Source organism: Schistocerca gregaria, chromosome 3, assembly GCF_023897955.1.
Source record: "Schistocerca gregaria isolate iqSchGreg1 chromosome 3, iqSchGreg1.2, whole genome shotgun sequence".
In the NCBI taxonomy this organism is placed as follows: Eukaryota; Metazoa; Arthropoda; class Insecta; order Orthoptera; family Acrididae; genus Schistocerca; species Schistocerca gregaria.
This window is the reverse complement of record NC_064922.1, coordinates 765797728-765825632: the sequence shown is the minus strand read 5'-3', so window position 1 is coordinate 765825632 and position 27905 is coordinate 765797728. Positions and strand designations below refer to the sequence as shown.

At 40.3% G+C, this 27905-nt stretch overlaps 1 protein-coding gene across 1 annotated transcript in view; it reads right to left on the bottom strand.

Annotated features, from left to right (window-relative positions):
• LOC126354017 (ATP-dependent translocase ABCB1-like) overlaps nt 1-27469 on the bottom strand; it is a 282194-nt gene extending 254725 nt beyond the window's left edge. Inside the window, exon 1 of the mRNA XM_050003340.1 lies at nt 27398-27469. The gene's annotated coding sequence lies outside the window, so the exon portion shown is untranslated. The remainder of the gene's footprint in view (nt 1-27397) is intronic.
• Between the last annotated feature and the right edge of the window lie 436 nt (nt 27470-27905).

The following is a 27905-nucleotide window of genomic DNA, read 5'->3' as shown; positions in this document are numbered from 1 at the left end:
AGAGACTACAACCCTGTCTCACTCCCTTCCCAACCACTGCTTCCCTTTCATGCCCCTCGACTCTTATAACTGCCACCTGGTTTCTGTACAAATTGTAAATAGCCTTTCGCTCCCTGTATTTTACCCCTGTCACCTTTAGAATTTGAAAGAGAGTATTCCAGTCAACATTGTCAAAAGCTTTCTCTAAGTCTACAAATGCTAGAAACGTAGGTTTGCCCTTCCTTAATCTAGCTTCCAAGATAAGTCGTACGGTCAGTATCGCCTCATGTGTTCCAACATTTCTATGGAATCCAAACTGATCTTCCCCGATGTCGGCTTCTACTAGTTTTTCCATTTGTCTGTAAAGAATTCGCGTTAGTATTTTGCAGCTGTGACTTATTAAACTGATAGTTAGGTAATGTTCACATCTGTCAACACGTGCTTTCTTTGGGATTGAAGTCTGAGGGTATTTCGCCTGTCTCATACATCTTGCTCACCAGATGGTAGAGTTTTTGTCAGGACTGGCTCTCCCAAGGCCGTCAGCAGTTCCAAAGGAATGTTGACTACTCCGGGGGCCTTGTTTCGACTCAGGTTTTTAAGTGCTCTATCAAACTCTACACGCAGTATCGTATCTCCCATTTCATCTTCATCTACATTCTTTTCCATTTCCATAATATTGTTCTCAAGTACATCGCCCTTGTATAGACCCTCTATATACTCCTTCCACCTTTCTGCTTTCCCTTCTTTGGTTAGAACTGGGTTTCCATCTGAGCTCTTGATGTTCATACAAGTGGTTCTCTTATCTCCAAAGGTCTCTTTAATTTTCCTGTAGGCAGTATCTATCTTACCCCTAGTGAGATAAGCCTCTACATCCTTACGTTTGTCCTCTAGCCATCCCTGCTTAGCCATTTTGCACTTCCTGTCAATCTCATTTTTGAGATGTCTGTATTCCTTTTTGTCTGCTTCATTTACTGCATTTTTATATTTTCTCCTTTCATCAATTAAATTCAATATTTCTTCTGTTAGCCAATGATTACTACTAGCCCTCGTCTTTTTACCTACTTGATCCCCTGCTGCCTTCACGACTTCATCCCTTAAAGCTACCCATTCTTCTTCTACTGTATTTCTTTCGCCCATTCCACGTAGGTAGTCGTATTGGTTTGGCTGTTGCAACTGCCGTTCTGTGTTCCCATTTTAGAAATAGAAGTCTGTACAGTACTTTGAACAGGCTGTGGACTGTCGTCAGTGCCATCAGAATACTCGTATTCAGATGCATTGTTGTTATGATCTGCAAACTCGGAAAGTGCTCCATCCTCTATTGAGATATTTACTAATTGTTCCCACTCAGCGTCAGGCAATGATGTAATTACCATGATGTCACAGTTCAGACTGATAACAAACGATAGATAACAAGAACGGAAGATAAACAATGCATAATTCGTACAGCTGACAAGTCGTAATGACAAGTCCATTGTTGTAAACGCAGCACCTTTGTTGACTTGTTGAATGTTGAGGGTAGTATGAACAATGGAAGTCATTATCACTGTAAAATATGAGACAACCGGGTATTAGGTATGTATCTCTTAGGTTTATGAGCAGATAACTTAAAATATTTTACAAGTGTTTTCAACCACATACTGCCCTCGCATTTTCACAGTCAGCAAATTTCATAAAGTTATTTCGATATTTAAATCATAAGAAACAAAATTTATAATCATTTCGGGTCATATAAACCCCAAAAGAACAGCAGGGTTAACATCAAGCGTCTGTTGTAATTGGAGTCCAGTCAGCAGCTGACTGATATGTCAGTGTGCCTCGCTACTTGCAAATATGCAATTAAACTGCTGTATCTCAGCTGTGCGGACTAACTTGCAAATATGCAATTAAACTGCTTTATCTCAGCTGTGCGGACTAACTACTACGATTCTTGATGTGTTATTCACGGCTCCCTCCGTAGTTCGAACGGCTTATTTCGCTTCTTTATTTACTCAGTTCGATAGGCAGTGGGCGCCTGCAACAGTTAGTAGTATTCGACATTGCTTTCTCTATCAGATTTAATAGTGTATTCACTTTAAAAACAAATTTATTACGTGCATACTTAATCAACTATCATTAATAAGAGGAACTCACATCTAGATTTTTATCATATTTCCGTATTTTCCGTAGCAGCATCGTTTTAAAATTTGTGGTTTATTTAGGTTTTTGCAGATTATCCAGCGTCCTATGGATTGTTTTTTAAAGATAATTTCCAGATGGTCTGTGTTTTGCGAACGTAACCTTCGCTTAAGATACAATGGCACCATCTTTAATGTGATGAGAAACTGTAAGCCATAAAACTAGCATGTGGCGTAGGGACATTCCCGTTCGCTGTCGTCTTAGAATGGAAGCAGGTATCGTTTGAAGTTACTTCCTGCTATTCTTCTAGGAAGTTCCACTGACGCCCGCTTGTTTTCCTGGCGTTTCGCCAGTACCAGCTGCTGGCACTGTTGAAGACGTGTTCTCCATTCGTGGACGGTTAGTCTTTGACAACATAAGATGCTCTTGCTTGAAAGTGACAAGGAAGTTGAACAACTGCTGGATGATGATTACGAGAAGACTTTCAATAAGCAGCATATCAAGAGACAGGCACAAGAATTTGATTTTAAACATTTAATGTTAAAATTGGACAAGCAGTAAGTTAAGAAAGTTCCTATTAGTCATACGTGCTTTAGTATCACCGTATTTAATTCTAACAGCCTCTTGCAGGTGTTGATAATTGTATAAGACCTGTAATTAGTACATGTTCACGCTACAAGTATCCTAAAAGAATTTTGTCAATCTTGTCCACGACTTGCAATAATCTGAAATAATGAAACTGGATTTGGTTTTCTACAGATTGTCACATCAGGAAGAGTTACAATGTCCGCGCTGGTAATGAAATTATGGTACCAGAATGAGATTTTCACTCTGCAGCGGAGTGTGCGCTGATATGAAACTTCCTGGCAGATCAAAACTGTGTGCGGGGCCGAGACTCGCACTCGGGTTCCGAGTTCGAGTCTCGGGCCCGCACATAGTTTTAATCTGCCAGGAAGTTTCTTTTCGAAATTATGGTAACCTATGACCAACAAAGAAATATGTGCCTGCACACAGCGAAGCAGACGAATACGTTAGATGGATAAACATTGAGCTACCCAAACGACGGCGTATTTAAGAAGGAAGTGAAGCATTTTGGTGCTTATGGATTACTATGCTCACTATGGCTTCAATAACTATTCACTTGTGTTAATTTTCTAAAAGGAGAGATGGGTGCCCACTATAGAATGCTGTGTTTTGTGTTCATCTTTCCGTTAGCACTGTTAGCAAACCTAGTTCTCTCTTTCCCATTATAAGCATATTGCTGCCCTCTTCGCTCGGAGCAAATTTGTTTGGTAGGAATGTACGTACAACTTAGCTGTGGCAACAGCAAAAAATGGCACTGCCTGGGGAAAATAGTCTGTACATCAATATTATTGCTACTATGAATTAACCACATGGCTTAATAATTGCGGCAACGCAGAATCAGGTTCAGAAAACGACTGTCAACTGCAAAGTATGTATTCCTCTTGACAATGGAAAAGACATTTGTTTCTTTACTTTTCCGTAGTTAACTTCAAAAGCCAATAAGGTTATTCTCAAGGAACTTAACAACAGAGGGTCTGTTACTTGTAATGGGCGGCATATCAGTTATTTACTTGTCAAATTACTCTCTCAAATTTATCTCATATTGTCCTCGAGATCCCTGGTAAAACGACACATGGGGAGTTGCGTTGTAGTGTATTTCTAGCTTCAAAACTTAAAGCTGGTTCTTGAAACTTTGTAAGGAAGTTTGCTCGGGATTGTTTACGTGTCTTCAGGTGGTTTCCGGTTCAGTTTTTTCAGCAGCTCCATGACACTTTCCCAGGGGTCAGTTTACCTGCGAGAATTCGTGCTGGCCTTCCCCATGTACGTTCTATATCCTCTTTTAGTTCTGTTGGGTACCAGTCCCAAGCCATTGAGAAATATTCTGGGATGGTTCATACGTGTGTTTTGTAAGCAATCTCCACTTGAAACTATTTGCTGAATATTGAACTGTGTCACATAAATGCCATGAAGTCTCCTTTTTTATGACGACACACAACTACACAGAGCACAATAAAGAGCAACTGCTAGCCGGGCAATAGGGAACAAGGTCATTGTTACTCAGCAAAGCCAATAAGCTGGGTCGCATGACAACGCGGATAAGCGTGCTAACTGGTGGTGCATGTTATTGTTGTGGGGTGTAAGCATAGCACGTTAACACATGCTGCGTTAAAGGGCAAATGAGACGACTTACTGCAAGGCTTACAGATATTTCAGGCGACCAGAGGAATAGAATTCCAATAAAAAAGACGGCAGTATACACTTTCAAGATGTAATAAAAAAACCTGAGTACACCATTTGTAAAATATGGAGTGGGGAGTGCCACGCCGTGATACGTGGAATTTCATCTTCTCCAGTTTCACCTTGACTGGAATCCGAAAGAGCTTGGTCGAATTTTCAGGATGATGCTACATACCTCTCCTTTTCATGAATTAAAAATAGTACTTATCATTTTGCTGTCGTAACAGTTGAATTATGAACGGCGAATATTAATATTTCATTATAAGAGATGCTATGTATTAAACGATTACTTCATTATGAGAGATGCCATGTATTGAACGATGACTTCACTATATTTCGCTTTCGAATCTGCAGAAGGCAACTGCGCGGTTATTGATGCTGAACTTCGTGATACTGTCGTAATTGACCAGACGCTGCCAGCGAAATAATGTGAGTAGCAGAATAAAAGTCTGTCCAAATATTTTTCTTGTAGCTCTTTGGCTTTCTCGCGAGAAAAGTGGCAAGTATGCGGTTTACCGCCATCTCTCTCTTTCTAGGATTTGAACGCGGCGAAGTGCTCTGCTTGGCAGTGCGACACATTTCCTAAACGGCTAACATAAACGTAAGGGTAATTATCACAATGATATTTTCCCGGAAAAGGGTATGTTTAAAAGAACTGTTTCCCTCCAGTCCGATGGAAAGTTAACTCTCTTCTGATGAAGGAGGCACTCACTCACTCCGTGTGACAAAGTAATGAATACGTATCTGTTTTGCTGCAGTTCACAGTGACTATTATTAACGGCACGTCGTAAAACAACCGAATCATGTGGGCCTATAACGATTCCATCAGCGGGCTTATATTAGAAAACCATCGGAACCATGCCACTTATCCAGCACTGGCGATTCAGTTTGCACGAAAAGTGAGGTCTGTCTTGTCTACTACAATGAACAATGAAGCCATCCTGTATAAACATATCTATACATTTTAAAGGACATCATTGCACTTTGCTCCCTGCCGCCGTTGGATAAGCAGCTGCCAGCAGCAAGTCGTAGTCTCTTAGCTCACTTACTTGTATAGTTTAATTCTTAATTTCATTGGCTGATTTTGGGTGCTTTCATTGTTTAATTCATAAATTTCGGGCGTATTATAGTATTTGAAAGTTGTAGCATCGCCCTTTAGTACCTGAACACCGTAAAAACGCGTATAGCATCGCGCTTTAGTACCTGAATAGTGTAAAATCGCGTAGTCTCCTTCTGCTGCCGAGCAGTGTGTCAGCAGTGCGCAAGTAGCAGCATTTCTGCATTTACTAGGCAATCTTGTATTTTGATAACCGTTTAAATTTTGTGTCGAATTGTTTGTGCTCTCTGTAGATTATTTCAGACGTTCTTTGCACAACAGTATTTAGCATGGATAGGGACTGTGACTGCTGTGTTCGGATGGTGGTTGAGTTGGCATCCCTTCGCTCCCAGCTTCAGGCAGTGTTGGCTTCGGTCACACAGCTTGAGGCTGTTGCCAATGGGCATCACTGTGGTAGTCCGGATGGGGGTTTGTCGGGGACGGCCAGCTCGTCTTGTCTGACGAACCGGTTTCAGGCTCTGACTCCGGCTCATACTGATCTTCGGCCGGACATGGCTGCTTGTCCTGTTCCAGAGGTTGCCCTTCAATCTGCAAAATCCGGGCGGTCGCAGAGGGAGGGCTTTACTGGTAGTTGGGAGCTCCAATGTTAGGCGCGTAATGGGGTCCCTTAGTGATATGGCAGCAAGAGAACGGAAAAAACTCCAAAGTGCACTCCGTGTGCATACCGGGGGGAGTCATTCCAGATGTGGAAAGGGTCCTTCCGGATGCCATGAAGGATACAGGGTGCACCCATCTGCAGGTGTTCGCTCCTGTCGGAACCAGTGATGTGTGTCGCTATGGATCTGAGGAAATCCTCTCTGGCTTCCGGCGGCTCACCATCTGCAGCATCGTCGACAGGACTGACTGCGGACCTTTGGTACAGAGCCGAGTGGAGGGTCTGAATAAGAGGCTGAGGCGGTTCTGTGACCGTGTGGGATGCAGATTCCTCGACTTGCGCAATAGGGTGGTGGGGTTTGGGGTTCCGCTGGATAGGTCAGGAGTGCACTACACACAGCAGGCGCCTACACGGTTAGTAGGGGTTGTGTGGCGTGAACTAGGTGGTTTTTTAGGTTAGATGGCCTCGGGCAAGTACAGAAATGGCAACAACCTCAAAGAGTGAGGGACAAAGTCAGGACATGCAGGGACCAAGTAGCAATCGGTATTGTAATTGTAAACTGTCGAAGCTGCGTTGGTAAAGTACCGGACCTTCAAGCGCTGATAGAAAGCACCGAAGCTGAAATCGTTATAGGTACGGAAAGCTGGCTGAAGCCCGAGATAAATTCTGTCGAAATTTTTACAACGGCACAGACGATGTTTAAAAAGGATAGATTGCATGCAACCGCTCGTGGCATTTTTGTCGCTGTCAGTAGTAGTTCATCCTGTAGTGAAGTAGAAGTGGATAGTTCCTGTGAATTATTATAGGTGGAGGTTACACTCAACAACCGAGCTAGGTTATTAATTGACTCCTTTTACCGACCTCTGGACTCAGCACCATTAGTGGCAGAACAACTGAGAGAAAATCTGGAGTACATTTCACAATTTTCTCAGCAAATTATAGTCTTAGGTGGAGATTTCAATTTACCAGATATAGACAGGGACACCCAGATGTTTAGGACGGGTGGTAGGGACAGAACATCGAGTGCCGTTATACTGAGTGCACTATCCGAAAATTACCTCGAGCAATGAAACAGAGAACCGACTCGTGGAGATAACATGTTGGACCTACTGATAACAAACAGACCCGAACTTTTCGACTCTGTAAGCGCAGAACAGGGAATCAGTGATCACAAAGCCGTTGCAGAATCCCTGAATATGGAAGTAAATACGAATAGCCTATAAAAAAAGGGAGGAAGGTTTATCTGTTTAGAAAGAGGTACAGAAGGCAGATTTCAGACTACCTAACAGATGAAAACGAACATTTCTGTTCCGACACTGACAGTGTTGAGTGTTAATGGAAAAAGTTCAAGGCAATCGTAAAATGCGTTTTAGACAGGTACGTGCCCAGTAAAACTGTGTGGGACGGGAGAAACCTACCGTGGTGCAACAACAATGTTAGGAAACTACTGCGAAAGCAAGGAGAGCTGCACTGCAAGTTTAAAAGCAGCCAAAACCTCTCAGACAAACAGAAGCTAAACGATGTCAAAGTTAGCGTAAGGAGGGCTATGCGTGAAGCGTTCAGTGAGTTCAAAAGTAAAATTCTATGTACCGACTTGACAGAAAATCCTAGGAAGTTCTGGTTTTACGTTAAATCAGTGGCTCGAAACAGCATATCCAGACACTCTGGGATGATGATGGCATTGAAATAGAGGATGACAGGCGTAAAGCTGAAATACTAAACACCTTTTTCCAAAGCCGTTTCACAGACGAAGACCGCACTGCAGTTCCTTCTCTAAATCCTCGCACAAACGAAAAAATGGCTGACATCGAAGTTAGTACTTCTGAGGCTTAAAGTAGTATTTATTACCCCTATTATTGTAGACAAAGCAAGTGATAATCGGAGACGTACCATTAGATAGAAGGAATAGAAAAGCAACTGAAATCATTCAAAAGAGGAAAGTCCACTGGACATGATGGGATACAAATTCGATTCTACATCGAGTACGCGAAAGAACTTGCCCCCCTTCTAACAGCCGTGTACCGGAAGTCTCTACAGGGACGGAAGGTTCCAAATGATTGGAATAGAGCACAAGTAGTCCCAGTCTTCAAGAAGGGTCGTCGAGCAGATGCGCAAAACTCTAGACCTATATCTCTGACGTCGATCTGTTGTAGAATTTTAGAACATGTTTTTTGCTCGCGTATCTTGTCATTTCTGGGAACCCAGAATCTAGTCTGTAGGAATCAACATGGATTCCGGAAACGTTTCGTCAGAGGGTTATTTGGTAAGCGTGATAGCGTTACGGATATGTTTAGCAAACTCAAGTGGCAGACTCTGCAAGAGAGGCGCTCTGCATCTCGGTGTAGCTTGCTGTCCAGGTTTCGAGAGGGTACGTTTCTGGATGAGGTATCGAATATATTGCTTCACCCTACTTATACCTCCCGAGGAGGTCACTAAAGTACAATTAGAGAGATTCGAGCGCGCACGGTGGCTTTCTGGCAGTCGTTCTTCCCACGAACCATACGTGACTGGAGCAGGAAAGGGAAGTAATGGCAGTGGCACGTAAATTGCCCTCCACCATACACCATTGGGTGGCTTGCGGAGTATAGATGTAGATGCTTTCAGACACCGAATGTGCATAGGAGTTTGCTGCTATTTATACAGAAGGAACCAAAAATCTGATCTATAAATCAACTGAAGGTGATGTCTAATACATAGCCTCATGATTTTTAAATTTAGATGTGTACAAAAGTACCTCATTGTTTCGCCTGAAAACGGTCGAAGGCTGAAACTGTGATAGTGAAATCTGTTATTTTTACAACCCAACAGTGGCATCCTTTAAAAAGATTTATGTAATTGTGAAACATACTCAGGAAAAGAAATGCAGTATTTTCACTTATTTTTTGTGAGGGTGTAAGATAGTTAGGATGGAAAATCTAGACAGAAGCCTATGTTCAGATGATTTTTCGCTGAAATTGCTCCTTGACAGCTTCGTTCTTTAATAGCCCGAGGGCTCTTTGTAGAGACGTGAATCTCCTGTTTACCGCAAAAATCTTTGAGTTAATCCTTTCGTCAATGAACAGAACGTTTTCCCTCCTCGAACAAACAAAAGCACATTTCGTAATGTATTACGTATATTACGAATCCCTTAACAAGAATCTTTTATTTCCTCAGAATTGCGGCCCCTCTCCATTGTTTGTGAAGCGAATGACCAGTCTCTCCTGGTCTGTAGTATAGATAATTTTGCATTACCACCTATTTTCAGCATATCTCTATGAACGTACCACTAAATACGTTCTTTATATTTGGTCAACACTTTCGTCTGTTGTACACAAGTAGAGTGCACAGCTACGTACGTAGTCGTTGCTAGAGAAAGATTGCGTTTCAGTGCTATCGACTCGTGCAGAGCAGCAGGTCTGCCACGCCCACTTGGTGTCAAAGGTCAAGCAGAACAGCCTATCCAGGCGTGGGGCATATTGTGCTTCAAAACTTAATACATTGTTTTGGTTTTTCATTGAATGGTCGCACATTTTGCTATCAACATAAGTCGTTCTAACTTCGCAGTTCCATATATTGCTCATACGGCATATCACTTATTTAGTTTGCGATTCTTCGTATTTGTCTCCAAAATTTCCATCTTGCAGTTATTTTACATCTAGGAAAGTGGGACAGATTCGTAATTATTAAATCAAGCGCTTAGAGGCTTATCTCACTAGGGGTAAGATAGATACTGCCTACAGAAATATTAAAGAGACCTTTGGAGAAAAGAGAACCACTTGTATGAATATCCAGAACTCAGATAGAAACCCAGTTCTAAGTAAAGAAGGGAAAGCAGAAAGGTGGAAGGAATATATAGAGAGTCTATACAAGGGCAATGTACTTGGGGCAATACTATGGAAGTGGAAGAGGATGTAGATGAAGATGAAATGGGAGATACGATACTGCGTGAAGAGCTTGACAGAGCACTGAAAGACCTAAGTCGAAACAAGGCCCCAGGAGTAGACAACATCCCTATGGACTAAAGATAGCCTCGGTAGAATGAGGCCTAACAAAACTCTAACATCTAGTCAGCAAGATGTATGAGACAGACGACATATCCTCACACTTCAAGAAGAATATAATAATTCCAATCCCAAAAAAAGCAGGTGTTGAAAGATGTGATAATTACCGAACTATCGGTTTAATAAGCCACGGCTACAAAATACTACCACGAATTCTTTACAGAAGAATGGAAAAACCGGTAGAAGCCGTCCTCGGGGAGATCAGTTTGGATTCCTTAGAAAATGTAACACGTGAGGCAATCTGACCCTACGACTTTTCTTAGAAGCTAGATTAAGGAAAGGCAAACATACATTTCTAGAATTTGTAGACTTAGAGAAAGCTTTTGACAATGTTGACTAGAATAATCTCTTCCAAATTCTGAGGTAGCAGGGGTATAATACAGGGAACGGAAGGCTATTTACAATTTGTAGAGAAACCAGATGGCAGTTATAAGAGTCGAGGGACATGAAAGGGAAGCAGTGGTTGGGAAGGGAGTGATACAGGGTTGTAGCCTCTCCCCGATGTTATGCAGTCTGTATATTGAGCAAGCAGTGAAGGAAACAAAAGAAAAATTCGGAGTAGGTATTAAAATACATGGAGAAGAAATAAAAACTTTGAGGTTCGCCGATGACATTGTAATTCTGTCTGAGACAGCAAAGGACTTGTACGAGCAGTTGAACGGAATGGACAATGTCTTGAAAGGAGGGTATAAGATGAACAGCAACAAAAGCAAAACGAGGATAATGTAATGTAGTCGAATTAAGGGAATTAGATTAGGAAACGAGTAGTAAAGGAGTTTTGCTATTTGGGGAGCAAAATAACTGATGACGGTCGAAGTAGAGATGATATAAAATGTAGACTGGCAATGGCAAGGAAAGAGTTTTTGAAGAAAAGAAATTTGTTAACATCGAGTATAGATTTAAGTGTAAGGAAGTCGTTTCTGAAAGTATTTGTATGGAGTGTAGCCATGTAGGAAGTGAAACATGGATAGAGTAGCATGGACAGCTGCATCAAACCAGTCTCAGGACTGAAGACCACAATAACAACAAGAACAACAGTTCAAGTGCAAATTATTCAAATCAAATGGTTCAAATGGCTCTCAGCACTATGGGTCTCAACATGTATGCTCATCAGTCCCCTAGAACTTAGAACTACTTAAACCTAACTAACCAAAGGACATCACACAACACCCAGTCATGCAAATTATTCATAATTACTCGTTACATTCCTGTGTTCTCAACCTTACATTTGTAAAAATGCTAACTTATTTTTAATGCAGAAATCAACAATCGGAAATGTTTACTTCAGGTGGTATGAGATGCTGAATCAGCAATGCGTGAGAGTCAAGTGTCCGTAAAACACTTATGTTTCATAATAAACACTGAATGCCATTGGTGGGATACCTTGAAAATAATAGCTATTCGTCAGCGAGGTGTATACGGTAGACTTAGTGCACTGTTTGGTGTGTACGACTGGTTGTTGAAGATGGAGCATAACTTATTACAAGAAGTTGCTGGCAAGCATTTACTTACGGCGCAGCAAAACGAAAGTATTAAAAAAGCAGAATAACTGTGAAAACGTCTGCAAATTTTGGGCAGTCTACTTTCATTAGATTAAAGGTTACATGTCCGATTGTTTCAGAAAGCGTATGGGTTTGTAAGGATAAAAGAAATGACTGACGTCTACAGGCAGCCCCGGATCTACGCCGAAACGGGCAAAAACTTGATAGTGGTGCCCCCCCCCCCCCCCCCCCTCGAGCGTTTCAGGTAGGACGTCAAAAATCGAGTTATCAAAACTATGTTCATTTTGTAGCTCACATCTTTCTGAAGAGTTTGATGTGCAAAACATGTATGCTCGAGGAAATGTGAGACGTGTTATTTGGCCTTAAGTGTGCCAAAGTGTAGTACCACGCCTCTACACAGTATTCTTTTATCGCACATCAGTCTCTTTCGCTCCATGGAATTAGACGTGCGTGTTTTGTAACAGAAGCCACCAAACCCATATTCAGGACAGTTGAAATTAAAATGTCCTGTGGTGCCTCTCCTGATCCCAGTCGGCCAGTTTGACAACCTACCCCTCTTTAAAAAACTCAAATACTGGGTGGGATTATTTGTGACCTGGAGAATAAGAACACTTCAGAAAGTTGGCACCCTTTATTGACAGTTAATAACTTTCTCTTTTGTGTGACATAAAATTAAATATAGGAAACGTAAAACCAGCGAAGACAAGAGACAAGCGAGACGGTACACACTCCTTCAATCCGAAGGTCTCAGCATTTTTTCCTCTCTAACATTGCTACAGGTTTACGCGGTGTGCTTTCCTTTCTGCAAAAGAATCTATTAGCGCTATGAAGTTCGTCAACCATTTTGCTTCATGAAAAGCAAAATATCGTTGTCTAATACTGAGAAAGCTGTTAATACGAATACTAAACAAGACTGGTGTGGTTTCCCGATTTGATTACGTCTATTTTGTCACTTTCTGCTACATAAAACGAAATAAGCCTTTCTAAGACTGCAGCAATTGTAACACAGGCCAAATAAGCGAGACTGTTTTGGCGTAGACAGTCATGGTTATCCACCTCATTCACATAAAAATACAACACAATATAATTCATGGAGTACCAATATCAAGTGCTTATTATGCCTACTACAAGCAAAAGGTTTTATGTTAGGAAATAGTTTCACATTTCATTCATATGCTCCAGTTCCTTTAGCATGAGTTCCGAAAGTACTAGTAGTACTCGTTCACTGTTCCTTTGTGCATGGTATATGGTTCTTATGAAAGATTTAAAATAAATTAGTAGCATAGATGACTGAAGGATGGAAGGCGCCACCGGGGGTGGCATTTCATTATAGAATGCTCAGACACTTGTAAAAGTACTTTCCGTGATTCTGCAAAATCTCTCTTTTAGCCAACTGTGGCGTTATGTGGCTGATGGCAGTGAAATAATATAAGGTGGCGCACGAAAAACCAGCCCCAAGTACAGACTGCCCGATTTGTTGACCGCTACGAGCATAAAAGATAAACATGTAATAAGTAGGTAGTAAAGAAATAACAAATAAGCTAATGCAAACAATAACTTTCAAACCACATATAGCGATTGGTGGGCGACAGTGAGCAGTCTGGCGCTCCGCTCGATTTTTCATGCGCCACCCTGTACCACTGAAATAATATTGTAGACGTTATAATATTCTCTTTACAAGATATGAGACCAAACACTCGATTATGGAGCGCGGGCTTCATTCGTTGTAATTCGGTCTGCCTTCCATAACAATTAACATGCTGTTTTACTTACATAAAAAAGATGGAAAATTGCCACTCGTGTGTGCCGTGCTGACTTCCCTTGCGTGTGTCGTAACAAAAGGATATCTTGTACTGTTTATCGAAATAATGAATTACGCTGATATGCCCTTTTCTTACTTCGAAAGGCGTATGTATTACTCACAACGTAATTTTTATGTAATTTACGTAATTATAAAATATTATATTATAGATAATAATATTATTATATTATATAATAAAATATATAATTATATAATTATAATATTATATATAATTATACAATAAAATATAATATTATAAAATCTAAAGTAGCAAACCTTATTCGTGAAAAGCTCATAGATGCCAAATCAAAAGGAAAGTTTCAGGGTGAAATATCGAAGGCATTCAGCATAAAAACAGGCGTAAGGCAAGGTGATGGCCTGTCTGCACTCCTCTTGAACTGCGTACTAGAGAAAATAGTAAGAGAATGGAAACAAAAACTAAAGGAAGAGAAGCTATCACCAATCAGACTGGGAACTAAAAACAAAGGTATTGAAATTCACTGTTCAACATTTGCGGATGATTTTGCCATTCTTTCTGAAAACCTAACAAATATGGAATACAAATCAATCTCTTAGAAGAAATAGCCAACAAAGCAGGTTTAAGAATATCTGTAGGAAAAACAAAATTTACGTCAAGTATATAAATGCTCCGGAATCCCTAAGAACAGATATTGGCCAGTTAAAGAGGATAAATAAATTTACATATTTGGGAGAAATTATCCAAGAAAATGGCTTAGAAAAATTCGATATAGATGAAAGAGTACATAAAATAGAGAGAACTTATGGAATAACTAGGAATGTCAACAACTAATGGTGTGCGTCTAAAAATGTGAAGATACAGCACTACAACACAGTAGTAAAACCAGAAGTTTTATGCAAGTGAATATTTAGTACTGAACTACAAATTACACAAACTTGAAGTCGCAGAAAAAAAACTCATTCAAAAAATACTTGGACCACCAAAAAATACAGAGGTACAGAAATTAAGAAGCAATGAAGAAGTTTATCGCAACATAGAAAACATAAATGAAACACTATGAAAGAGGCGACTGCTTTTTTATGGACGCTTACACAGAATGAACAGCAACAGGTTAACCACACAGATTTTTAAATATCTTTGGGACAAGAAGTCAACAATAGGCTGGTTACAAGAAGATAGGCAAGATTTGGAAAGAAACAACGTAAGTGAGAAAGATGCAACAGAAAGAGAGGGTTTCAAGAGGAAAGTGTTAAAAATGGAAGGATTCCAAGGCAAGAGGGAGAAGAAGGCAGAATCAAAATGTTCCGAGAATAGAAAAAGGATACAGAGTGAAAAAGTGAAAGAAACTGGAGGAAAAAGAAAGAACAACAAAGAAGAAAACATTGAAATTGGTGCATGGTCCTTAGATGACCCGAACGAGAAAAGAAGAAGAAGAAAATGCGTTTTAATTACCAGTTGTGGACGCTGAATAGAATATGAAATTAAACAGAAGTACAGAGTTCAAGGAAGGTTCGCAACAGATCTAGAAGGCGCGTGCGCAGCGAACTATACGAATTACAACTCGATAGTGAATGAACTTGGAGCTGTCAATGAGTGGCCATTTGAAGAAGGATGAGTCAGGCCCAGGGAGACCGAGACAGTGATGTGATTGGGACTGAGGCTGTGTCGTTCACATCGATCGATGTAGTTGGTTTATTTCGGTAGTGACGTTATTTTCGGTTCTTTATCGAAATACCGTATTCAGTAAATTTCTGAGACCTGCTACCGAACGGTCCTCCCAGCGATTTTACGACAATTGTACCAGCGATTTTACGACAATTGTACCGAGAGGTTTTGAAATTCGGTGTGGCCCTGTTTATCGGTGAGCTGTGGTTTACGTACACCTATCATTTGTTATTTTAAACATATTTAGCGATTTTAGCTTTGGATTTAGTGATTGTGTTACTAAAGAACCACGAGAGGACGCATCCAGTTGGAAAGTGAGTTCATAATAGACTATTTTCCTTAGTTAGAAATATGGTTAGGTTAGGTTGTTACTGTGAATGATTACATTCAAAAAGAAAACGTTGTCTGTCAATATTCTCTCAAAATGCGTGTTAATTTTATGAACATAAGAGTTTAAAGATCATTAAATAGCAAGACATCGGGTCTGCTTCCGTACATTACATGAGTGTGAACTGACGTTACTAGTGACTTTGTGTACTTTTTCCCACAAATGTATTAGTTAGTAATTATCGAAAAATGCTTACAACTTTCAAGTAACAATGGAAAGCATTTATGTGAAGCCTGATATTAGAAACCTTCCAAACTATTACTCATTTCTGACTTAACGCAGAATCGTTTGGAAGCGAAGTCAGCCTACGTACCTCCACAGTAGTACAAGAATTAAGGCACACGGAGGTGTTGTTTATCGTATCCAAGTGGTTAGCGTGCGGGATTGTTAGATATTTAGACATATGGCCATGGGTTCCCGCAGGGATGGGTGGAAAAAAAATCCTCTTCATACATGCAACACGTTCTGAGACATTGTTATTCGTCAAAGTTAAGATTTTTCTGCAATATTACCTACATGTAAGAGCGCACTTCCTCAGTACTGATTTCGTGATTTCTGTGTGTTTATAATATGAAATTGTTGTGAGTGATACAACCGACAGTGACCTTTACATTTTTTCTTGTCAGAAATAATTCACCATTTTTTCCGAATATGTAACGATTTCCGAGTATGCGGTTAGACAGGAATCTAAGAGCACAACTTAAATTACTAGGAATGTAACTAAGAGCAGTCATCTTAATAATCTTGCTTGTCACAAGTCTTTATCTGCGATCGAATCCTCAACAACAGTATACAGAGACGAAAGATCTCAGCCGTAATAATTTTAAACTGTAACACCATATACGAAACATTTTCATTCATGTGATGCATGTTACAAACTTCGACGAACTGCAGGACCTTCGAAAACGCTTTCTTTCAATTTTGTTTTAAGAGCGATATCATTGACGTATCATACAGAAAAAAGGGCTACTTAATCATTTGGATTTTTAGGAGTGAGTTATAGCCGCATTCTGTTTATCTTCTTATTCTTTGAAACTCTCAATCAATTTTTCGGGTGTTTTTACAGATGTATCACTGCAATATGGTACCACACACAAATACTGGCTAAAATTGTTCAGTAATAGGTTCTTCTCCATACCCAGGGTTGCTGTTTTTGTTTCAAATAAAATACCTATAAACGACAATCACAGTAGCAATCCTTAACGCTCTTTCAGTGTCACTGAACTATAACCTACTAATCTCATTTTCTTATTTAGCAGCACTTCGTACTGAGAAAACGCAATTTCGGTACTGCGAAGAATAGCGCGCCTGTGTCGTCTGCTAACCAGCCGCTTTGTGTTCGTGGCGCTGTGCGCGGTGCAGTGCGCATGCGCGGATCTGCGGCCACCTGCTTTTGATTGGCTTGCGCGACGCGAACCGACAACAGCGCTTCTGTTCTCTAGACCAGAATGGTATCGCTACCGAAATGCATACTGAATAAAGATGAGACTCTAACTCGAGTACTAGACTGTTCGGCACAATGGCGAAAAAATACAGAACAGGCACCCTGGAACGAGAACGGCCGACGTGCCGTCGCGGGAACGAGACCGACCCCGTTTCCTGATCCTGGGAACTATACGTAGAAAGCCGCGACCCAAGTGAACTATGAAAAACTGTTCCTTACAATTCGTTCCTCGCTCCTTCCGTTCATCTTGGTGAACTGTTCCTTTGGACCCGTTATTTTGCAAAAGATCCATCTCTAGTTCTGAGAACAGAACTTATGCGGTTGCTAGCTGGGGACCGTATAACTGGCCCTTAGTAGCGTAGCAACCTGGCAAAAATTTTCTGTCAACATTTCGTTTTCTTGGATAAACCGAGAAGATAATATGTAATCTTTCTAACCTGTTATTCCCGTTAATCGTTTGTTTTCACTCTGGTGGTCTGAATCTGAGGATTTCGCTAATAATCATAACAACGCTTATCATCTCCTTTTGTCTGCGGGGAAGTTTTTTTTTTTATTTCTAGATGCGACTCGGATTCACCTGGCACAGATATTTACATACACTATGGACGCGTTCAAAAATCAACTTAGAATGTGTTCAAAAAAGTCCAAAAATCAACAGCGATGTGTTTCAAAATCACATGAATCACATGAATAAACTAGGCGTTTTGTGAAACAAGATTTTTTTCTAGAATATAATTTTGGCACCCCCATGAAATTGTCGCCAGGGGCAGATTCCCCCGTTTGTCCCCCCCCCCCCATCCCCCCCTCTAGATCCGGGCCTACCTACTGGTAGACGGTATTCGTAGACGGGAAGCTTATCCCACCCCTTTTTTTGTCTCTAAGAGATCCTAGTAGTTATGGAAATCGGTAAGTGGTCTTCAAAATCCTGTCACTTTGCATTCAGTGTAAAGTGAGATATCTTTGGTTCAGTAAGCATACACAGCATACTCTTCAACTCTTTATACGCAGCATTCTCTTCTACTAAATAACCTTTGGCCAGAGAAGCCAATGGTTTTTAGTTGAAGAGCGGAAGTTGGCAGGGGGCTATATGATTCATGATAACCGTTGAGAACGAGTGCACTCTCTCAACACCCATCAGAGGCGGACGGAGCCTGGTATGTTATTGTGCACTATGTTCAGAGGCAAGGTTAAAAGGGAACAGTTGAGATGCCCTAGTCTTTTACCCGTTATTATTGTTCAGTGTTTCTTCGTTATTTTTCTATTTTTAATTCTTTGAATCAAACTACGATATTTTTCATGGTCATCAAGTGTTGGAATTCTACTAAATTCACCTAAAGTGCTTTTTTCGGTACATTTGTTACAATTTGGCTGCAACATATGGTCTCCGCCACATGACAGCATACGTTATCACAGATGGCTTTCAATTTGTACTGCAAGATAAAGTTAATGTGGCTACAATGTTCGCGCGTCTTTGGAAATTAATTACAAGTGGTAAGATAAAAGTATAGAAATTCTCGTTCCTTACTTATACGAATGTATATTGCTGTTATTCAGTATGCTGTTTCAGTGAAGTGTCACGTACTTTCCACAGTGTGACAGCATAGGTCAGTCATGCACATTTGCACTTGTAATTCGTAAGTTAGATCAGCAGGCCTATGTGTGTTCTTATAAATAATACAGACAGTTTTTGGTTTCTTTGAAGCATAGTACAAAGCTCAAACTATTGTCAAAAAGTCCATTTGCTGCTTCCCCTCCAAAATGGTGCTTGGTGAGGTGAAACTTTACCGAAAAATTTCTAAAACTGTCAGGGGAAGCATGTTAGATCTTCGTGATCACCAGTAACATAGGTTCCAGCGGATTCAAAATCGAAATACCGATATCTTTATATATTTTGGCTGTTCTTACAACAACTTAGATATGTCAGGTAAGATGTAGCAGCCGGCCGGTGTGGCCGTGCTATTCTAGGCGCTTCAGTCTGGAACCGCGTGAGCGCAACGGTCGCAGGTTCGAATCCTGCCTCGGGCGTGGCTGTGTGTGATGCCCTTAGGTTAGTTAGGTTTAAGTAGTTTTAAGTTCTACGAGACTTATGACCACAGATTTTAAGTCCCATAGTGCTCAGAGTCATTTGAACCATTTTTTAATATGTAGCAATAACATTGTATTAATTGACTCACCAATTGCGTATTGTTCAAATATATTTTTGTGACATACATTTTAGGCGTGCAAACACTGTAAATTACTTCCTCTATGTATCTTTATTGGGGAGCAAAATATCTGATGATGGTCGATGTAGAGAGGATATAAAATGTTGACTGGCCATGGTAGGGAAAGCGTTTCTGAAGAGAAATTTGTTAACATCGAGTATAGATGTGTCAGGAAGTCTTTTCTGATAGTATTTGTATGAAGTGTAGACGTGTAAAAAAGTGAAACATGGACGATAAACAGTGTACACAGGAAGAGAATAGAAGCTTTCGAAATGTGGTGCTACATAAGAATGCTGAAGATTAGATGGGTAGATCACATAACTAATGAGGAGGTATTGAATAGAATTGGGGAGAAGAGGAGTTTGTGGCACAACTTGACAAAAAGAAGGGACCAGTTGGTAGGACATGTTTTGAGGCATCAAGGGATCACAAATTTAGCATTGGAGGTAAGCGTGGAGGGTAAAAATCGTAGAGGGAGACCAAGAGATTAATACACTAAGCAGATTCAGAGGGATGTCGGTTGCAGTAGGTACTGGGAGATGAAAAACCTTGCACAGGATAGGGTAGCATGGGAGCTGCTACAAACCAGTCTCAGGACTGAAGACCACAACAACAACATGTATCTTTACAGACGTTTTAGATGTTAAATTGGCATTATGACACATGGCAAGCATTGCGTGTATGTGCCTGTGTGTATGGCTGAGCGTATGGTTTGGAATTCCGTTCAAATGTGAAATAATCAATGTGACGCTTGACATAACCATTGTGCGTACAGTCTGTGTGTGTGTGTGTGTGTGTGTGTTTACATGTATTTGTGTGTTGCTGATGTATTTTTGACATATATTTTAGATTTAATATCTTTGATGTACTTTTGATAAATAAATGAAAACTATTGATATTGAACACGATTCCAAATTGTGCAAATTTCATGTAAAGCTTATTGGTAAACGATAGAGAGTTTTTAGACATGGAAATACTGCAGTATTGTGAATATCTCTATATCTTTCTGATAAATTATTCACGTCTTTCAGATACTTTTGAACATGCCACTAAATTCAGAACATTTTTATGTTTTTGAATGTGGGGCTTCTTGGAGTTTAACGTCAATGACGATGCAAAGCGTAACCGGGCTTGTAATGCCATCTTGGTTATTTAAAAAAGTCATTTCCGATCGTATTTTTTAACTTCCTGCAGCGCACCCCCATCCTTCATTTATGGAATTTTACACCAGTGCCATCTTGGATGTTTCAGTGACTACAGCAATGACTATCGGCAGCTACTTCGACAGTTTTTTGAATGCTTATTGACAAGGAGTTTCCAAACTTTTCCTCTGACAGAACACTTTGGGAATCCTTGTACTTTGATGGAACACTTTGTTTAATTTTGAGGTTTATTATTTTATTTATTTTATTTATATTTATTGTTTTATTCAATGATTACATAAGTTTCAAATGATAACTAATAACAGTGAAACAGTAATAAAATTTAAAAAGTCGAAAGTTGAAAGAAACGCCTTGTTATTAACAGTTATTCACGTCCACTGGAACAGAATATCCTGCGGAACACAATTTGTGAAACCCAGCTATAGACACACTACTTTAATGCTTATGGAAGCAAAGGATGACATTCCAGTTAGATCCGTAAAAACACATGCACGTACGCATGTGCTCCTACAAACACTTCATTAGGCTCACTGCATCCTGGGCATCTTCACCATTAAATACGTTACAGGTACACCATATGGCAGAAAGATTATGACAAGCGGTGATATCTTATATGGCCTCCAAGATAATTACTTGACATTTACATATAGAGACCCATACGGGGTGTCCCAGAAGGACTGACCAACATTCACTGATATGGCAGGACCGATCATTCGAAGTAAAAAAGGCTAGTAAACGCTTGCTCGAAAATGCATACATTAAGAGCTAAGAGAGCGATTTATCTTCGATACTGTGAAACAAATCGCTTCTATTGGATGCTCTTTGCTTTCCATTTTTGGGAGGAGGTAGTATGGATTAAAAAAAGGAAAAAAAAAAACGGTCCGGTAAACATGGGCTCTAAAATGCATACCGTGAGCGCCATGAGGACTTGTTTGGTAGAAAAAATATGTTTCACAGTAGCGAATAGAAACAAGTGCCCATAGCCCTTAAGGTTAGTGCCTACGTGTACTGGACTTTTTTCCCTGTTTTGGTCCAAACTACGATCTCTCAGAATGTGGAAAGCGAAGAGAACAGATTTGTTTCCCAGTAGCGGAGATAAAGAAGTGTCAGTAAATCTTAATGTATGCGCTCTATCCTTGAATATTGACGATTCCTCCTGGGACACCATGTATGTCAAGGTCATTACGAGTACGTTCATTTATCCACATGGAATACATGAATATATGAATGTCTTCCGTCCAAGTAAAAATATAAATTCTCAGCTGCCCTCAAAACGCTTTACTGCATCCGATTTCATTATCTCGGAGGATAACAGGCCTTGGTGCTAATACTTAAGGGCAGCTGTCTCTGACAGTCGCAGTCACTGATTTAGTTTGGAAGGCCGGAAATTGATTCTAAAACTATCGTGCCCTTGTTCAAACACAAGTAAACAATGCAATACACGCATATCTCTGTGGTTTGAGCCCTACGTCAAGCTGTCCTTTGAGGAACACAGATATTACCATCCTTGACAGCGCTGAATAACACAGATACGTTGTGGTAAACGGTACTCAAGACATTACAACATTTAGAAAGGGAAATACACCACCGAGTTGTATAAAATGGTATGTTTAAGGGGCTAGGGATACTCATATTCATAGACGATGAGTCAGGAGGAAAGGTACATGCTTTGAGGGGTGATAGTATTACCGATTCTGGGCAAAAAACTTACAACGAACTTAAGCCTTGTTCCGAGTGGTTTCAGAGATTTCTTGGATAACTCGAAAACCGACCGCTCCCCCCACCCCCACCCCCCGCCCCCCATCTCTGCGAAAACGTGCGGCAATACAAAATTAAACTACATTACATTTCGTAGGAATATAGTTGATATTCATTTTTCCTCTCATACTAATAATTTCCGCGATGACAGAGAGAGAGAGAAAGAGAGAGAATATTGAAAATGCACGGGCTTTAACTAGGGCAGTTTTCGTAGGCCAATTTGACGTAGTTTCCCAACCTGAAAAACCGCGAGTGTCTGATGTCAAACAATTCGTTTCAACTACCTGTACACTTCTGTAGGATACGGTAAACAACGACAATGTCTGAATAATGCAGAAAATAAATAACAATGTATATTAAATTTGTTTTTTGTTCAGGAGCACTAATACAGCCCACCCCTTAAAGCATGTAGAGCTACCTTACCTCATCTATTTGTTTTGAGAACTAGCTCACGTTGGTTAGTACGTTGCACACATTCATTTTCTACAGGATTACCGTAAAGTTTAGTAGTGGCAGACGGCTGGTTTTCCATCGGATATTGCCGAATGTTCTGCTAGTCAACTCTTATTCCCAACCAAAATACATCAGGTTGACGTAATTGTGTTACAGAAACTGTAATTCAGTGAGATGAATGGAAGACGGAAAATACTTTCTACATATCAGTACTTCAGACACGCTGGAATACGTTATGATAAATGAAGCTCACTAGTATCTACTGAAAAGTAAAAAAATACTTTTCTTGTAAAGAGGATTCAAGCTACTTCACCTGATAAAACCAACCGAGTTTGGTGCTATCCAAACAGTTCGAAGGCATTAGAAAGTCATTTTTAGAAATACCATAAAAGACTGCTAAAATGTTTACATTAAGGCAACTAATTTCTATAGTTGATTCGTCATGTGACAGACTTAAAATTTTAAATTAGTACTGGTGGTTGTGTGGTCTGCTAGACGAATTTGTGCCGTACATCAGGCCGTAGATGGAGCAATATTTGAAGAGGATGCCAAACTTGCCTGAAGTAATAGTTACCAGCCGTAGTGACGTCTCCTTCATCGTACGGAGTTTTGGCTCTTTCTTCCAAATTGTGGGGACATGGAGACGGATTTCCGATTACTCTGCAAAAAGGTAGCCTATAAGGGCCTACTTCAGGGGCGAAATGATGTTACGAAGGAAGATATTTTAGTCACTGTCTGGAGAGAGTACATGACAGGGAAATACTAACGTGTTTGTTATTTATCGCTCCTCGTGCCGTTGAGATGCTTCTTGCTAAGGTACAAATTTCGCACAGAAGTAACACTGAATCGCGAATGCGCTTTACAAGACAATCATTTTCAAATTCGATACTTACTTGTAACAAAAAACGTAAATCAGACTAATGTTGTTGCCATACAACGCAGTGATTAGAAGAAAATGGTCACTGTTGAGGAAACCCTGACGGTAACATCAGTCGTGAATAGAAGACAATCAACTCGAAACCAGGGACCCCTCAGGCAACTTTTAATGCCTCTACTGCAAGCTCTTTAGCATTGTTACTTTCACAGTTACAATTCTTAACTTCCACCCATGGCGGCGACTGTGTTTCTGTCTTTGTTGTGTGTTCACAAGTTCACAATAAAGGAACAGATCAGTTCCTTTAGCCTTAACATATGGAATATAATGCAAAAATAAAAACTGAAAATCAGTATTCGCAGATATCTCCAAAGGAGGAGGACTGGAAAATAACGCAACATTTCCGAAAGAAATACCTCAATTGGTTCTGTCCGTTGGCGCCTTTAATAGGAAGCACAAAATGTTGTACTGCCGCACATGGTTAGAGACTACCCAAATGACAAAATAACATTAAGGAATACGGGTTCCGCCTTTTTGCAAACATTGATTTCTTTTTACCCAAACATGTTTCAGCACCTCTGCACCATCATTAGTGGATTTCGTAATGTAATGAAAAATCACGTTTTAAATAAACAAAAACCCCGAGATGATGGCACAGAGGTACTGAAACATATCTGAGTAAAAAGAAAAACACTGTGTTTGGAAAAAGGTGGAACCCATATCCTCTACTTTAACTGCACATGTCGAAAGAAAGCACAAGAGCTGGAGATTCAAAAGATGAATAACAAAATAACTGTGAATATTTTGTTTGAAAACAGAGACTTTCATGGTAAACGTAGATTTTCATGTTGTGCAGCGACATAGTCGAAAATGTGTTGGCAACACTGCTGACTAAAGTAGCTCATCCAGCAGCTGCTTTTGCGCATGCGTCTCCGCCTCAGCTTTTGGAATATAGTTCTCGACATGAACTCACGAATGGAGGTATGGAGACCTTCAGAAGTCAAGAGCGTTTAGCAAACTCCAGTACAGACTCACATCAAGACGGCTGAATGGTTGTCAGCCGAAATATCGTGGCAAAAAGTCGACGTCATCCGGCTGCAGTTCCGAAATTTCGTGGAACACTCTTTACTCTGGGAATATTTCATGCTTCAGAGAGATTTTCTGAGTATTTTGTGTGGTCTCCAGTGGCTCACTACAGAATAATTGTATGTCGCTTGACTTCTTATCCTCGATTCAGTTATCGGCAGTATGTGTTATATGTCTTCTTTAATTCATTCACACTACTTGCTGTTGGCAACTACTACGACCGCTTCACTCATCGCCCTCAAACTTGTATTTAGTACTGCTCGTAGTTTTTTTTGTCCGTCCTTGTTATTCGTACGTTAATAGTGAAGCGTAACAATATGAGTTAACTTACTGATGTGCACTTCATGTATGGGTTAACAGAATGCAATGGAAAAGCGGCACAACAAAGCTTTACTGAGCACAACAAAGCTATACTGAGCTGTACCTGCATCGACGGCAAACAAATCATAGAACCTCGGCATCTGTATATGGTCATATTGAAGACATTGGAAAATGTGAGTGGTACTTTTTTTTCTTCTTCTGCTTCATATAACTTATTATGTAGTAGAAAGTAAAACTGTACATTGATTTCATTGAGCTACGAAATGAAATTCCTATTAAAACGTTCTTTTTCATTTGTTAGTCATGCAGCAACTTTATTTTTTTTAAAATCTTGTAAATTTGATACTGTAATGTGTGGAAGGTTCCTGGTATACGAACAGTGGGGACGATAGTCATATCGGTAGTCGGAGACTCGAACATAAGAGAGAATGCGGCTATCTCGAATGTATGCAGTGAATAACTGCAATAGTAAAATGATACTGCCGGACACTTAGTTTCCGAATACGCTATTAACTAAGTACTGAAGTGGATTATGTGGATAAGAAGGGTTAAAATGTTTTGAACTGTGCCACCCCGTTTAATGCTGGAAGCCTCAACGACTGTGCACACTAGGGCAGTTGATAAAATAGCGATATGTCGATATTTTTAAAAAAAATATATCGTTATATTTCAGCTACATTTTTTCACTATATATCGACATCAAAATGGCGATACGGAGTGGTGATGTTTTTATTTTATACTACATTTTTTCACAATTTTCGGCGAACATTTGAGATTGTTATTTGGAAATTATATTACAACATAACCTTACTTCCACTGTGTGAAGGAGTCTTGGTGCATTTTGAGCTTTAATCACGTCCAGTCTTTCTCTTTGGCTATATGAAACACTTACAGGTGGCACAATGAAGAGTTCGATTACACTGGGATGCTGACGATGTGAATGGAATAACATGATTTCCACTGTGAAGAAATAGCACACCAGTTGCGTTATAAACAGTTTTTAAGGCAACTAATGTGCTATTTCTTAACATCATCATTGTTCAAAAACAGTTGCTGAAAATAATGAACAGAAATCTAGATGACAAGATTGGGTCTTTCCGGTGGACGGAGACGTGTGACGAGAAATGTTGACGTAATCGGCTCTCGGCGGTACCAACAGAAACTGCATCTTTACCACGCATTTTTGACAATACAGCCGCTAATTCTCTGTCGTTTGCAGAAATGAAAAAAACAGGGTAGTCGACATGAAGTGTTCCGGGAAATTAGACATGTGACGAAACCAAACGACAAATCAGTTGGACACCTTTCATTGTGTCACTTACATGCAGTCCCAATTTTTAGCGAAGTGGTTATCGCCAAGCGTGAACGTACATCGTTTTCGTTTCAGTTCTTGCTCTAAGAGGGATAAGGAGGCTGCTAGTCTCTTGATGCACGGAATATCTAATAATAAATCAATACTTAAATGTACAGCTCTAAAGATGGCAGTATATTTACAATGTGCAGCCGATATTTTAATAGGCCGGTACGTCGATATTTTTTCCGTCGGTGTAACGGTGTATTTTTTTCCATGTGTCGCGATAATGATCTCCTTATATAAATCTGTGTATCGGATTCCTAATATTTTTAAAACTATCAGCAGTCCTAATGCACACTCAAGCGAAAAGGTTTTTGTCTGCTTGATTACATTGTTTGCTGTGGGTGAGCTGCAATACTAATGAATTCTGAGACTTTGCATTTGCAGCCTAATGTGATTTCGTGCCCATTTGATATTAACAGTCGATATGAAAAAAATTAAATATTTTCTAATCAACTTTGATTTCGCCACCTCCTGCTCCAAGGTGCTAATATAGCACATCACCTGGTGCGCAGGAGTGCCTTTGGATAAATGTTATTTTATATGGTGTGGATCCAAATTGTTACGTTATCGTTGTTCACTGTATCATTACTTCGTGCGCCATCAGTTTCTGTGAAACATGAAACAGGTCATTTCTCATTGTTGCACGGATAAAAATAACTGGAATTTCGGATTTGACAGTAGTCCTTCGACAGCATTCTCGAAGCCATGAGTGAGCTTACATGTTTTGTTGATACCACTGAGTGATATTACAGTTTGTTTGATCATTATGTTCAAAGGCATTCACGGGATGTTTTGTACTTCGTATATTTTCAGGGTTCAGTTTACTACATTATAAAGTGTATTTCACACTAACTTTGGTAGTAAAGAGAGTTCTTCCGAGTCTAAAATTATTAAATTATACCTCATTACGATTTCTAGTTAAACACTTATGCGTATTCACGATCAAAATTTGACATTTGAGTGTTTTTTGGGCTGGTTTTGAGACAGCATTTCAGTATTAGAATGATGGCACGGCACAGTAAGGTCTCTTTCACTCTCGCATGGATATATTGACAGAAACGTAGAGCAAACTGGAGTAAAAAGCACAATAATTCATGATTACATTATTACGCTGCAACGAGCCAACACAGACCACGAATCACTTATACCTAAATACTCTCAACATATCCACTAATTAGCCCCGCAATTTTGTCGGTGGAGTTGTCTTTCACTCTGTATAGTAGCCGAGTCACAGCTATGGCATTTACAGCCGCTCTCTTAACAGGAAATCTGCGTCAGAAGAGCTGAGCTAACCTGTCACTTGTCTCCGTCGGTCGCTCCGTAGCTACTCTTCCGCAACCTCCCGCTGCCGGCAAACGGTTTTTCCATCCACAACCTACTTTTCAGGCAGCGTCACGTGGTCGCCGTAACGTGGACCAATTTCACAACAACCAAACCTTCACTACACGTGACAATAGTTTCTCAACGTGGAAGATACCTTATTCCACACACTGCCTAGCACATGGAACACAATCGCCGATTTGCTTCCACGAAAGTAGCCGGTACCGCTGTAGCGGCTGGTTATGAACAGTTTTGCAGACTTTCACATCCGGAGCGTCATCAACGCACACCGCACGACGAACACTACAGCACCTGTTTGGCCGGGCTGCCGTAGACAGAAATAACCTCTCGCTGAATTTGAGATCTACGATACGATAAAAAGATAGGATCTCCTTGCGGAAACGTTGCGGAACTCACCGTTGAGGCTAAAGGACACAGCGCAGGCCACGAGGTTCAGCGTCCGACGCTGACATACAGACTG